The 13,207-nt window shown below is 38.5% G+C and overlaps 1 protein-coding gene and 1 pseudogene across 8 annotated transcripts in view; both read right to left on the reverse strand.

The window, feature by feature from the left end:
* GRIK2 (glutamate ionotropic receptor kainate type subunit 2) overlaps positions 1 to 13,207 on the reverse strand; it is a 1,100,253-nt gene that overhangs the window by 442,718 nt on the left and 644,328 nt on the right. The window lies entirely within an intron of this gene.
* On the reverse strand, positions 1,941 to 3,124 carry LOC116634634 (annotated as a pseudogene). Its single transcript, XR_004300006.1, has one exon. The product of XR_004300006.1 is annotated as a malate dehydrogenase, mitochondrial-like (transcript).

Raw genomic sequence — 13,207 nt, forward strand, 5'->3', positions numbered from 1 at the left:
CAAAAGTATAAATAAAAATCTTAAAAACTGACTTATTGTTAGTTACTAATATCATCCATTGGATATATCCATATACATGCCTCTCTTATCATATTATAATTGCACATTACATATTACATTTTTACTTTAAATACTTATATATTTTATGAGCAGGGAGATTTTAAGCCAAGTTTTCAAATGGGAACAATTAACCTTTTAATGAGAAGCAAGGGATACAATCTGCTTTTTAATTTTCTTAGAATCATTTGTAACTAACCTTTTCTACTCCTAACAAAGATAAATCCTTAAAAGAATTTCAATTCTAATTTTAGTACATTGCTACTATGCTACTATATACTTTCAGAACACTTATAGACAAACTTATACTTTATATAAGCATTAAAGCATTACAGAAGTAATTATTACACTTTATATTTTATATGACATAGTATCTCCTTACACCTAAAATCCAATCTGAATAGAAACTACAGTTGTAAAAATTTAAAGAAAATGCATGCACCCAGTTCTTTTTTTTCTTATTCTTAGCAATTATAAAAGTAATTATGAACAAGATTGCTGGTCAGATGTGTGAAATTCCTAGTTGTTAAAGCCCCAGCTCATAGCCTCTGCTTTAATGAAATATGTCATACAATGCATAGTTCTCTAATATCATTTAACCTATAAATTGTGCTTCTGACCCTTTCATCACTCAAACAGAGAATACAAAGAATAGAATTCATTATAAATTCATGGAGCTTCTAAAACATGAAGAGATACTGGTTATAATTCATTCATGAGTTATTTTCAGTTTATGAAGGAAGGTCTTGCTAAAAGAGAGTAAAAAGCAAAGCATATTAAATCATAAAATTAAATGCAGACTTTGCTGAGCATGGTTTTTAAGTTCCTCCACAAACAGTTCTAGCCCCAATATCAGTCCACCCCTAAAATTCAATAATTCTTTCTCCTCATGTGAACTTCTATATCCCGACCAAAAACCCAGCTTGCCAAAATTGAGGTTATGCTATTCTCCACCCTTAGAATGATCTACAAGACCATGTCTTATCCAGAAGCGCAAACTCCTAACCACTTCCTTCAAACCTTTAACAAAATATTCACCTGTTAGCTATGATTAAGCCAGCCAAGCCAACTACTCTATTCACCTTGGCTTGACGTGAACACATTCGAATTTATGAAATTTCTGAGAGCAGAAATTTCTGTTCAGTTGATACTGATGATGTACTTGTTGATTATTTGCCCTCTTGTGTCTATTTCACATCCATTATTTTCAGTTGACTGGTTAAGGTCTTCGAAACCAGGGATTGTGTCTGATATGCTGACTAAAAAGAAGTTAATATATTAAAATACTTCGGAATATATTACATAAATGAATGCAACAGTAGAATGTTTTCAACAAGAAGTAGACAGAGCTGTGTAAGATCCTAGTATAAGAAAATAAAAGAGAATATAGGAGATACAAAGATGTCTATCTTACCCTTAAAGATAATCTTCTTTGATTAGGGCTTAAACCAATGTGGTGTGACTCACTTAACATTCAAATAAGTGATGAATCCACATTATTGTTAACCATTCACCTTGAAAGAAGTATGAAAACAATTGTTTTTTCTATGCTGATTCAAAACACTACTGATGTTGAATTTTATTCTAGAGTTATGCTAACACCAACATGGAAGAGTGCAGGAATAGTAGTATTTAGAGTTGCTTGGCTCCAATCCTGACATTGAGACACAAGACTCTCTTCAAGTCATCTAACTAAATGGGCACAAAGTCTTCATTGTCAAAATGTAGGGAGATATACTGTATTATCCGAAGTTATACTCCATCTCTAAAAAAATCTATCATTCATTGAATCTCCCCCTCTGAGAATCCATATCATTCAATTTTTTCTTTTTCTTTCTTTTTTTTTTTTTTTTTTTTTTTTTGATTAAATCCTTTTTTTTTTTTTTTGCCCCCCTACAGACCGGTGATTTGGAAGGGATGGCGACACTAACACGACACTCGTGGTTAACACAACTCAAACACAGGGGGAAGGAGATGGCTTTACAGGGACATGATGCCTTCATAAGTTAGGGAAACGGACTGCTTGCTGGCTGCCCCTCTCATTTCATGTTCTTCACGAACTCCTCTCCCTTCTTGATGGAGGCCTTCAGCTCAGGGATGGCTTCCACTATCATCTTCTCTTCCAAAGGGGAGATCTTGCCGATGCCTAGATTCTTCTCAATGCCCTTTTTCCCCAGCAGTAACGGGGTGGAGAAATAGGCACAGTCTGCTTCTGGGGACTTAACGAAGGAACACTCCACAACTGCTTCCTTTCCGTTCATCGCCTCCACAAGGGAGAAGACAAACCGGGTTCCAGCGTGCGCCATGGACAGGGTGGCTGAGGCTTCTCCAGCGTTGGCCTTCACCACCTCGGTGCCGGCCTCCTGGATCCGCCCAGTGATGGCTGTTAGCTGGTCCTGGGGAATGTCCACCTGGGCAGTGCATTGTGAGATCAGGGGGATGATGGTCTTCCCAGCATGGCCACCAATGACAGGAACATTGACTCGAGTGGGATCCAAACCCTTCAGTTCCGCAATGAAAGTGTTGGCTCTGACAATGTCCAGGGTCATCACCCCGAAGATTTTATTGGGGTTGTAGACTTGTGTTTCTTGAAAACTTCTGTTGCAACTGGGATGGTGGAGTTCACCGGATTGGAAATGATGAGGGCCTCGGGGCAGTGCTGGGCGCAGGCAGCAGACAGGGTGGCCACAGTGGAGGCATTGGTGTTGAACAGGTCATCCCAGGTCATGCCTGGTTTTCTCGGGACTCCTGCTGGAATAACCACCACATCGCAGCCTTTCAGGCAATGCGGCAGCTGCTCAGGTCCGAGGTAGCCTTTGACCGTTGCTCTGGTCTCCATGTGGCTCAGATCTGCGGCCACTCCGGGCGTATGAGCAGTATCGTAGAGGGTCAGGCGGCTCACCGAGGGACTGTTCTTGAGGAGAAGCGAAAGGGGCTGCCCGATTCCTCCTGAAGCCCCAGCACCGCTACGTTCGCATTGTTCTGGGCCGAGGTGCTGAAGCTGCGGCGGAGAGCGGCGCGGGCAGGGCGGGCGAGGGCGGGGAACATAGTTGGAGCGGGCGGGAAGCGGAACTGCAGGCAAAGGAGCTGGCGGCTGGCACGTGACACCCCATATCATTCAATTTTTTAAATGAGAAAAAGCATGAAACAATTTCTGCTTAAGAGGTATCGTCCGGTGTCTTAATCATTCTTAGAAGAATTGCAAAAGGAATCCTTATTCTGTTCAGTTATCACTAAAATCCTGGAAGCTACATTCTTACAACAAAAGTGAGGCTACACAATTATACCATAGAATATCTAAAAAATAGTGAACTCACCATAAAAAATAAAAGTAGGATGATCCTTTCCATAGTTGGAGAGAAAAACAAATGATCAAAATGAGGGTATGATGGCTTCTAGTTTTAGAGTAAAGAACTACAACTTGTTTTCTTTAGCCGGGAAGAAATAATTTTACTTTAATGTTGACTACTGAATTCCTTGTGGTGAGTATATTTATCTCTGTTTAGTGAAACAATGATAGGGTACTTTTTAAAATGTTTTCTTTTCTTCCTTTTTTTTCTTTTAGGATGAGAATCCTTGAAGCAAGATAATACTAATAACTAACATTTAATGAGAACTTTCTACCATACTATACTTTTCTAGGTGCTTTACGTTTATCAATTCATTGTATTCCTGCAAAAACACGTAAGAAATGAAATCAGGACACAGAAAAGTTAAGTAAATTTCCTAGGGTCACATAGCTAATAAAAAGCAGAGGAGGGTGAGTACCAATGAGGGCTCAGTCCAGAGCTCACACACTTAAACACTGAACTTTGTTGCCCCAAGGATATGTTGAGACGAAGGAAAGACATACTGTTCTGCTTAAGAAGGAGTAAAGCAGGTTGGAGACAGGGACAAGTGAACTAGGAAGAAGAGTTATAGAGGGGGTTTACAGTGACTGGGAAGTCCAGCAACAAGCCAGGTTGATGTCATACAAACAGGAGGAAAAAAGTGAAAATGTGGAGGAGAAAAAAAGCATTGTCCAAATAACTTTTGAAACTAGATAGGTTTAGTATTCAATTGAATTTAAAAGTTACTACATGTGTTCTAGCCATACAACCACTCAGTAAATTCTGTCCTACTTCATGTCTTTGGGTGGATGGTATTTGGGGAAATCAAGGAATAGAGACTTTGTTTCATATTTTGAGGGATGTGAAAACAGCTGCAAGCGCTTACTGAGATTGAAGAATTCAGAGGAAACAATTACAGCCACAGGTGATTGGGTAAAATGCCAACCTCACCGCTGCCAAAGGATCGTCAAAGGACTGGGAAGGGTCAAGTGGCCCCAGTGACATCTTGGTTTTACTTCAATGCTCTATCGAAAAGCTCTTTAACAATTCATACTAAAAACAAAGAAAATCCTTGCTATGATATGGAAAACCCTTGCTATAATGATTGCCAAGGGAACAGCGTACAGGACATGCATGGAAATCATGCAGGAACCAAACTCACTCTGAGACTGGAAGCTAACTTAGAATGCTTCCTGATGCTTCTAGCAAAATAGATACCAATAACTCACAATTGTTTGAGAATTGAGGATGCTCTAAATTAAATAATTCAATAAATGAGGATGCAGGATCTACTTAGTGTCAGGGAATAGAGCACTGTAAGAAAAATCTTTGCTCATGTGGTTTACATTCCAATGGGCTTATCTTCTGATTCAGGATTTACTACTGGCCGGCTTAAATGATAGTGATCCAACCATTGTCTTTTTTACATATACTGAAGTCAACATGAAAGTGCAGATAGGGATTTGTTCAAACTTACATAAAGACATTTTTTTTTAAAGTTATTCACTTTGGCTATACTATCTCAGGGATCACCTGCATTTTTATTAAAGAAATGTCTCCTGGGATCTAGAACAGCCTTAATTATTATTCCTATCTCCCCATGTAGTTAAAACATTGCCTCTATTCAAGGGTTTCTCTGATTACTTTTATGGGAAGGTGGTAGAAGGTGAATCAGGTGTTATTAATTATCTCTCATCTTAACCTAGAATATTATCAAGTCCACCTCCCAAAGACACTGAATTCTAAATCACCTCACTCATTCCTAAAGAACCTGCTTTTGCTCTTCATTTTGACTGTATCTCTTTTTTTTTTAAAGATTTTATTTATTTATTTGACAGAGAAAGATAGCGAGAGAGGGAACACAAGTAGGGGGAGTGGGAGTGGGAGAGGGAGAAGCAGGCTTCCTGCCGAGCAGGGAGCCCGATGTGGGACTCGATCCCAGGACCCTGGGACCATGACCTGAGCCGAAGGCAGACGCTTAATGACTGAGCCACCCAGGCGCCCTTGACTGTATCTCCTGACCCTCCTCAATTCTTTCTGTCATCTCTTTAAGTGGAAAGGACAATACCAACCATACAGAGTTGAAATCACACAGAGTGACATAAATGAGATGATCTAGCAATCCAGACCCTAATGAAAAAAAAAAAAACAACCCAAAAAACAAAACTGATATTGCTTAGAACAAATTAGGCCTCTTAGGTAAAAAGGTGAGTTTCTAGAAGAAGGGTGTTGGTAGAAATGAAAATAATGAAAAAGATAACTGAATATCTCTCTGTGACACACTATTCATTCAGTTATTTTGCCTGGGAGTGGGAAAAAGAAAAGGACACAGACAGAAAAATAAATACCAGTTTAAAAGCTAATTCTGTGTGCGTCAGTTAACCACTGACCTGAGAATCTCCTGGTGACATGATGACCGAAAAGCCTTGTAAGAATGTGAATGTCTAAAAATCAGTGTAAAGTTTGAAGTTGTTTGCTACATAATTCATGATGTGATGACTCTTGGAGATCCACATACCTTTAGTAAAAGAAATGTAGTGTTCCATACAACATTTTTATATTTGTGGTTTGGAGTCGAGGTATGGGGAAATAAGGACAAGAAGTTGTAAATCATAGTTAGGCTAACCCTGGGGCAGAGGTAGAGAAAGGGGTGCAAAACACAGAGGAAAATATCAGTAGAAACAAAAAATCAAAACCAGAAATGACCAAGAGAACATAAGGCCCAGAAAAATTGGGTCTGTGACAGGCTGATCTTACTCACGTTCAAGAAGTTAGAGATTTTGGATGACTTCTGGTATGTGTATATATGTATGAAAATATATACACACATACATGTAAATATTTACATATATACATATGCATATGTATAGGTCTATGTGTGTGTGTGTGTATGTGTGTACATAATGCCTGTTCTTACATTTAGGAATGTCATAAAGCCACGCTAGTTTCGTTTATCTCCAACCAAATAGATTCTGGCATCATCTGGATCAGGTGTCAGCAAACTAGTCCCTTAGGTCAAATCTGACCAGCCACCTAGTTTTGTAAATAAAGTTTTATTGGAACAAAATAAAACCCATTGGCTTATATATTGTCTAAAACTGTTTTTGTGCTACAAAGCAGAGTGAGATAATTGCAGCAGGGTTCATGGCACTCAAATTCTACAATATTTACTCCCTGGCTTTTTACAGAAAAAGTTTGCTTACCTTTGACCTGGACCATCACCCTCCCAATCTCCTGACTTCTTGCCTCCTATCTTTCCTCCATCTCCCACCTCTCTTCTCTCTCCCTTCTCCCTCTCTCTTTTCCTTCCTTCCTCCTAGTTCTTTTTTTTTTTTTAAAGAACATTCATTTACTGAGTGCCTACTATTATTATTTTGTCATTATATTTAAAAACTACTTTTAGAGCAGTTTTAGGTTCACAGCAAATTTGAAAGGAAGGTACAGATATCTTCCATATCCCTCCTGTCCCCACACATGCACAGCCTCTCCCATTATTAACATCCCTTACCAGAGTGGTACTTTTTTTTATAATTGATAAGCCTTCACTGACACATCAAAATCACTCAAACTCCATCATTCACATCAGTATTCACTTTTGGTTGTACAAGAGTTTGAACAAATGTGTAATGACATAAATCCATCATTACAATATCATACAGAATATTTTCACTGCTTCTAAAAATCCTGTGTTCCACCTACTTATCCTTCCCTGCTTCCCACCCCTGGAAACCAGTATATTTTTACTGTCATAGTTTTGCCCATCCCAGAATGTCATATAATTGAAATGAAACTGTATGTAGGCTTTTCAGATTGGCTTCTGTCATTTAGTAAATAGATATTTGAGTTGCCTCCATGTCTTTTCATGGCTTGATAGGCCATTTCTTTTTAACACTGACAAATATTCCATTGTCCAGATGTACCATGGTTTATTGTACATTTATTGTACCTACTGAAGGGCATCTTGGTTGCTTCCAAGTTGTGACAATTATGAATAAAGCTGCTATAATTATCCACGTGCAAGTTTTTGTGTAGACATAAATTCTCAACCTCTTTGGGTAAATACCAGGGAGTGTGAACGCTGGATTATGTACTAAGAGTATGTTGAGTTCTGTAAGAAACCATCAAACTGTCTTTCAAAGTGGCTGTACCTTTTGCATTTCCATCAGCAATGAATCTGAGTTTCCACTGTTCCACATCGTCACCAGCATTTGGTGCTGTCAATGTTCTGGATTTTGGCCATTCTAATCAGTATGTTGTGATACCTCATTGTTGTTTTAATTTGCATTTCTCTGATGATATATTATGTGAAAGAACGTTTCATACTTGACAGCTGCATATTTTCTTTGGTGAGGTATCCGTTAAAGTCTTCGATGCCTTTTTTAATCTAGTTGTTTTCTTATTGTTAAGTTTTAAGAGTTCTTTTTATATTTTGGAAACAGTCCTTTATCAGATGTGTCTTTTGTAAATATTTTCTCTCAGTCTGTGGCTTATCTTCTCACTCTCTTGAGCTTCCTTTCTTTTTCCCTTTTGTTTTCATGTTTTTGACTCCCCATCATGTTCTTTAAAGTAACCATTCCAAACTTTTCAGGATTTTGGAAAGTCTGAATATTCAACTTGAAGTTTCTCTGTATCTATACTTCCCTCCTTCTTTCACTTCTATGTTCTTCAAGCTTAATCACCCAACTCTGCCCTGATCCAATAGCTTCCAGACTTCATTACCCTGCCCAAACTTATTCCCATGTGCTTGTCTACTAATGTTCTCTGTTCTCCCTTAAAATCAACATAAAAACATTCCTCCAATTCTTATTCCCTGTAATTCACCACCCTATCTACCTTTACCCATGTTTTTAAACTACAAATATTTCTTTAAACATTACCCATATGTCACTGCCCCTACTTTATTACCAGCCACTCACACCACAGATTCCTTCAATCTGGCTTTGAATTTTACTTGGAAGTCACCAAGGACCAACTGATAATCAGTTTGCTGTTTTCTTCCTCCTTAAGATCTCTTTGGAATTGGATTTTGTCATATCTTTATTGAAACTCTTTTCTCACATGGTTCTGACACTAAAAATTCCACTAGTACCCAAGTAAAATACATTACTAACTTTTCCTCAAACATAGGCTATATTTTACAACCTCAGGCCAATTTTTTTTTTAGTTCTGCTTTCTTTGAAATAAACACGCTTTTTGTGTGATACAAGCTCTATCTACTCCAAGTTGTGATACAACAATCTGTCAAATACATGATAGTGGTATATAAGATCCAGGAGCACAAATGTCTTTTTAATTCTCTGTTGTGTCTCCAGTAACAGTTACACATTAAATACTAGACAGAAATTGAATAAACATATTTAATATCTGAAAGAAAATTCAGAGATCATCTACTCAAGCCCCCTTCAACTTTCCCATCATTAAAAAAAAAATTACTGGGAAAACTGGAACATTAGAGTTCATTCCGGTACTTGTTTCTACATTTTAATGCTGCTTCTATTATATACTAAATTATTATGGAAAACTTTTCCTTTTCAAGGTATCTTTTTTTCTTTTTTAAATTTTATTTATTTTTTTTAAGATTTTATTTATTCATTTGAGACACAGAGATACAGAGAGAGAGAGAGCATAAGCAGGGGGAGAGGCAGAGGGAGAGGGAGAAGCAGGCTTCCCACCGAGCCAGGAGCCCGATGTGGGGCTTGATCCCAGGACCCCAGGATCAGGACCCGAGCTGAAGGCAGACACTTAACCATCTGAGCCACCCAGGTGCCCCTTTAAATTTTATTTTATTATGTTATGTTAATCACCATACATTACACCATTAGTTTTTGATGTAGTGTTCCATGATTCATTGTTTGCTTATAACACCCAGTGCTCCATGCAGTACGTGCCCTCTTTAATACCCATCACCAGGCTAACCCATCCCCCCACCCCACTCCCCTCTAGAACTCTCAGTTTGTTTCTCAGAGTCCATAGTCTCTCATGGTTTGTCTCCCCCTCCGTTCTCCCCCTTCATTTTTCCCTTCCTACTATCTTTTTTTTTTTAACATACAATGTATTATTTGTTTCAGAGGTACAGGTCTGTGATTCAACACAAGTAATGACATACTGAATGAAGAAAATCACCTACTGTGATTATCAAAAATTGTGAACTTCATGTGTTATCCAACACCCAACACCTTATCATTTTACTCTTCTATATATTTTTTTTCCCTGTGATTTGGTTCAGATTATGTTGGTATGTCCAAATATACATACATTTTTCACTGGGGGTATATTCATTTTAGAGAAATACTTATAACACATTCCATTGGAAAATTCTGTAACGTTTTTCAATAGCATGAGACAAAGGTCCCCCAAATATGATAATACACCTACAGTAACATATGAAGCTGTCATCTATTCAAAAACTAAATCTTGCTCATTCAGAAGAAAAAAATGAAAAAGTCAACTCTAATATTACTTGGAGTCTCCTGTTGGCAGCATAATCTATAACACCTAATTTTATGAGATTGAGCTCAAATATAAGCTCCCACTCATCCCACTAAAATTTGTTGACTGCTTTTCATATTCAAGGCACTATTCTAGGTTCTATAAGGATAGAAATAAACTCCGTAGCTTGAAGAAGTTATAATAAGGGAATAATAACATTATGCAACTGGGCTTTTGCTTTCATATCTAAAAATGATGATAAAAATTCCTGTCCTGCCCAGCTCCTTGTATGCTTGGAGGACTCACATGAGCAGTGAAAGCAATCTGTAAAATAGAAATAATTATACAACTCTTAATTATTATTTTTATGCTGACTACACGATAGCAAATTATCAGAGACCAAAATGTGTAAAGTGAGGCCTGTGGTAGATACGAGGGGGAGGAATCGGCATGGAGCAGAGAGTTAGAGATATCTTTATAGAGGAGGTTGCTTCCTTCCATCATCACCCCTGCCACCTCACCTAGACTCTGGAAATTGTCTATCAGGGCCCGACATTCCTCCAGTCTCTTCTTACTCTAATCCATTGCTACCACTCCCAAAAAGTTCTTACCAAGTTTTCCTGATCCTTTTGTCCACACCTTCAAACACTCATAGAATTTGGGAAGAAATAGTTTAAATTCCTTCTTTGGAAGCATTTCAGCCTTATTTCCCACTGCTCAGTTTTCCTTACTTTCCACACCAACTAAACTCTTGCAACAACTATTGCCTGTATCATTAATTTGGTAATTTATTTTTATTTGTTCCAGCATAGATTTAACATGGCTCATTTGGCAATTAATCATGTAATATAATTCCTTGTGGCATCTGTTCTACTGTTGCATCAAACTGTTACTTATATTTTCTTTTCATTTATACAGTTTCCTTTTTTAAACTTTTTTTTTTTGTGTGTGTGTGTGGGGGGGGGTCTTCCATTTAGACACTAACTGCCGGTAAATACTGACACCATGTTTTAATCTTCCCTCCATACCACACCCCCAGGGTCATGTGTATGGTTTTGCTTTGATCTACAAATTTATTGATGGACTATTCTGCAAAGTTCAGTTCTTCCTACTAAAGAGAGGTGATATAGTTCTTGTCTATGAAAAGCAAAAAATATGAGATATTAGCAATTCTGTCCTGTGCCTCCCAGATCCCTTTTCAAGACTGAAGGATTAATTCCCTCAGTTGTTAGGAAGGTTGTCTGCTGGCCTTCCCAGGAGTAGTCCTGCTGAAGAGTCCCTCCCCCAATATCATTCTCATCTCTTTTTCAGGGCACATCACATCCAAGACCTCATCAATGCCAGCAAACAAGGTCCCAGCGCCTCTCCCCAACCTGGGGTGTCTCTGAAGTTTACCTCAGCTTCACAGCACCCCCGAGGGGTCAGCTGAGTCCTTCTTGTGACTCCAGTGCAGCCAAATTTCTCTCTTTGCACAATCCCACTTCCCTCTTATTTTTTCTATAGAACTTACTACATGCGAATATACATTTGTCTCCTTCCCAAAGAACCCAACCTCTGACCAAAAATATGAAATAAACACAAATGAACACAAAGCTCATCTCATGTTGCCTTTTTTGTTCACCAACCGGGACCTCTTAGGTAAATTTAATGCTCAATTACGGTAACTTATCATGTTTAGTTTACAGTCATTCCCATCCCCTTGCTTCATTGTTAATCCATTTCTTATATTTTAACAAGTATCTATTATATATCTTTCTTATCAAAATCAGTTGTTAAAATGTTTTTTAAAGTACAGAAAAAAAAAAATATTGGGCGCCTGGGTGTCTCAGTCGTTAGATGTCTGCCTTCGGCTCAGGTCATGATCCCAGGATCCTGGGATTGAGCCCCGCATCGGGCTCCCTGCTCGGCGGGAAGCCTGCATCTCCCTCTCCCACTCCCCCTGCTTGTGTTCCCTCTCTCACTGTCTCTCTCTCTGTCAAATAAATAAATAAAATCTTTAAAAGAAAAAAGAAAAAAATAATATTAGGAGGAGAAAAAAATTCCCTATGAGTGAAATGCAAAATTCCACAGAATTTCAAGAAAGGAATATTTAATGTTTGGTTATAGTTATCAGGAAAATGACAAAACAAGAATCTTTAAATAATTTGAATATGAGATGGATCTTAAGATTGGAGTTGGCACCTAAAGGAGTAGCAGATGATCTGCATGAGAAGGGGAGGGGTAGATAAGCCTAGAAAGATTGGTGGCCCCATAGCATGAGCATACCACAAAGGATGACTAGCATTAGAAGAGTATAAAAGGAGAGAGAGAAGTACTAAGTTGTATTACAAAAAATCTAAGTTACAGAGATGAACTCTAAGTAGACTTATGTGGAAGAATTAAAAGGCATCTTAGCTGGAAAAAAAGATCGACCATTGCTTCTGAAATCAATGCCACATCCAAAAGTCAGATATAGAACCTGATAAAGAATTCTGAAAGTACAATTTTTTAAAAAATGAAAGTCAGCAAAAATGTCATGTGAAGGCACCATTATTTTAACAGATGTCAGATCATCATCTTTGTTTCCTACAAAAGGATAATGTTTTATTTCTCTGCTTAGGAAAATTTCTGCTTTCCAATTAACTTCTGTAGTCCATTTATTAGTCAGGGTCCAGTGAAAGGACACAAACTACACTAATAATTTAAACAGGAAAATTTTTAGTATAAAGGATTATTAACTCGTAAAAAGTAGTTAATGTCTAAAAGGGGTAAAACAATTCTTTAAAAACTACAGGAATAGCAAATTCAGAGAGAAAGTTCATTCTCCAGGGCTAACAGGGAAAACCTAGGAAAGGGCCAAATTTTACATTCTCCCATCCCCTTCCCACAAAACTGATATTCAAACTTTGTTGCGAAGGGTTTGACAGGAGCCCACTGGATGGCCAAAACCTTTTCCCAGGTATCCTGGCTCAGAGCTGGTTCACTGAAAGTCCCCCCTCCGGGTTGCCTTCAGGGTTCACTGGAGCACTGTGGCCTGGAGCTGGTACACAGGGAGCTACCTGCTGGGTGGCGTGGGCTGGGGTCAGTCCGCAACCGTTAGAATGCTGCAGAAAGTCTCCAGGAGTTGAGTGGAGAAACTTCCTGAAGGGCCAGCACCACAGGGTTCTTACCTACCTATCCCCACAAGCTAAGAGAAAGAGTCACACCAGAACTAGAAAGAGAAGCCCTTTCCTCTGCTATAACTTACACTGCCCTCCAGGGTCCTCTGTTGACAAAACCTAACATTGAGTCATCTGACAAAGGAGAAACGTCTCTAGGGTCCAGCTCCAGTATGTCAAAAGTGGGGAAAAGAAGGGTGGATTTAGACCTGAGAGAAAATAACTGACAGCTGGTGCAGTCAGTCATAGAATTAA

The sequence above is a fragment of the Phoca vitulina genome, unplaced genomic scaffold (genome assembly GCF_004348235.1).
Source record: "Phoca vitulina isolate PV1807 unplaced genomic scaffold, GSC_HSeal_1.0 scaffold9, whole genome shotgun sequence".
Classification (NCBI taxonomy): domain Eukaryota; kingdom Metazoa; phylum Chordata; class Mammalia; order Carnivora; family Phocidae; genus Phoca; species Phoca vitulina.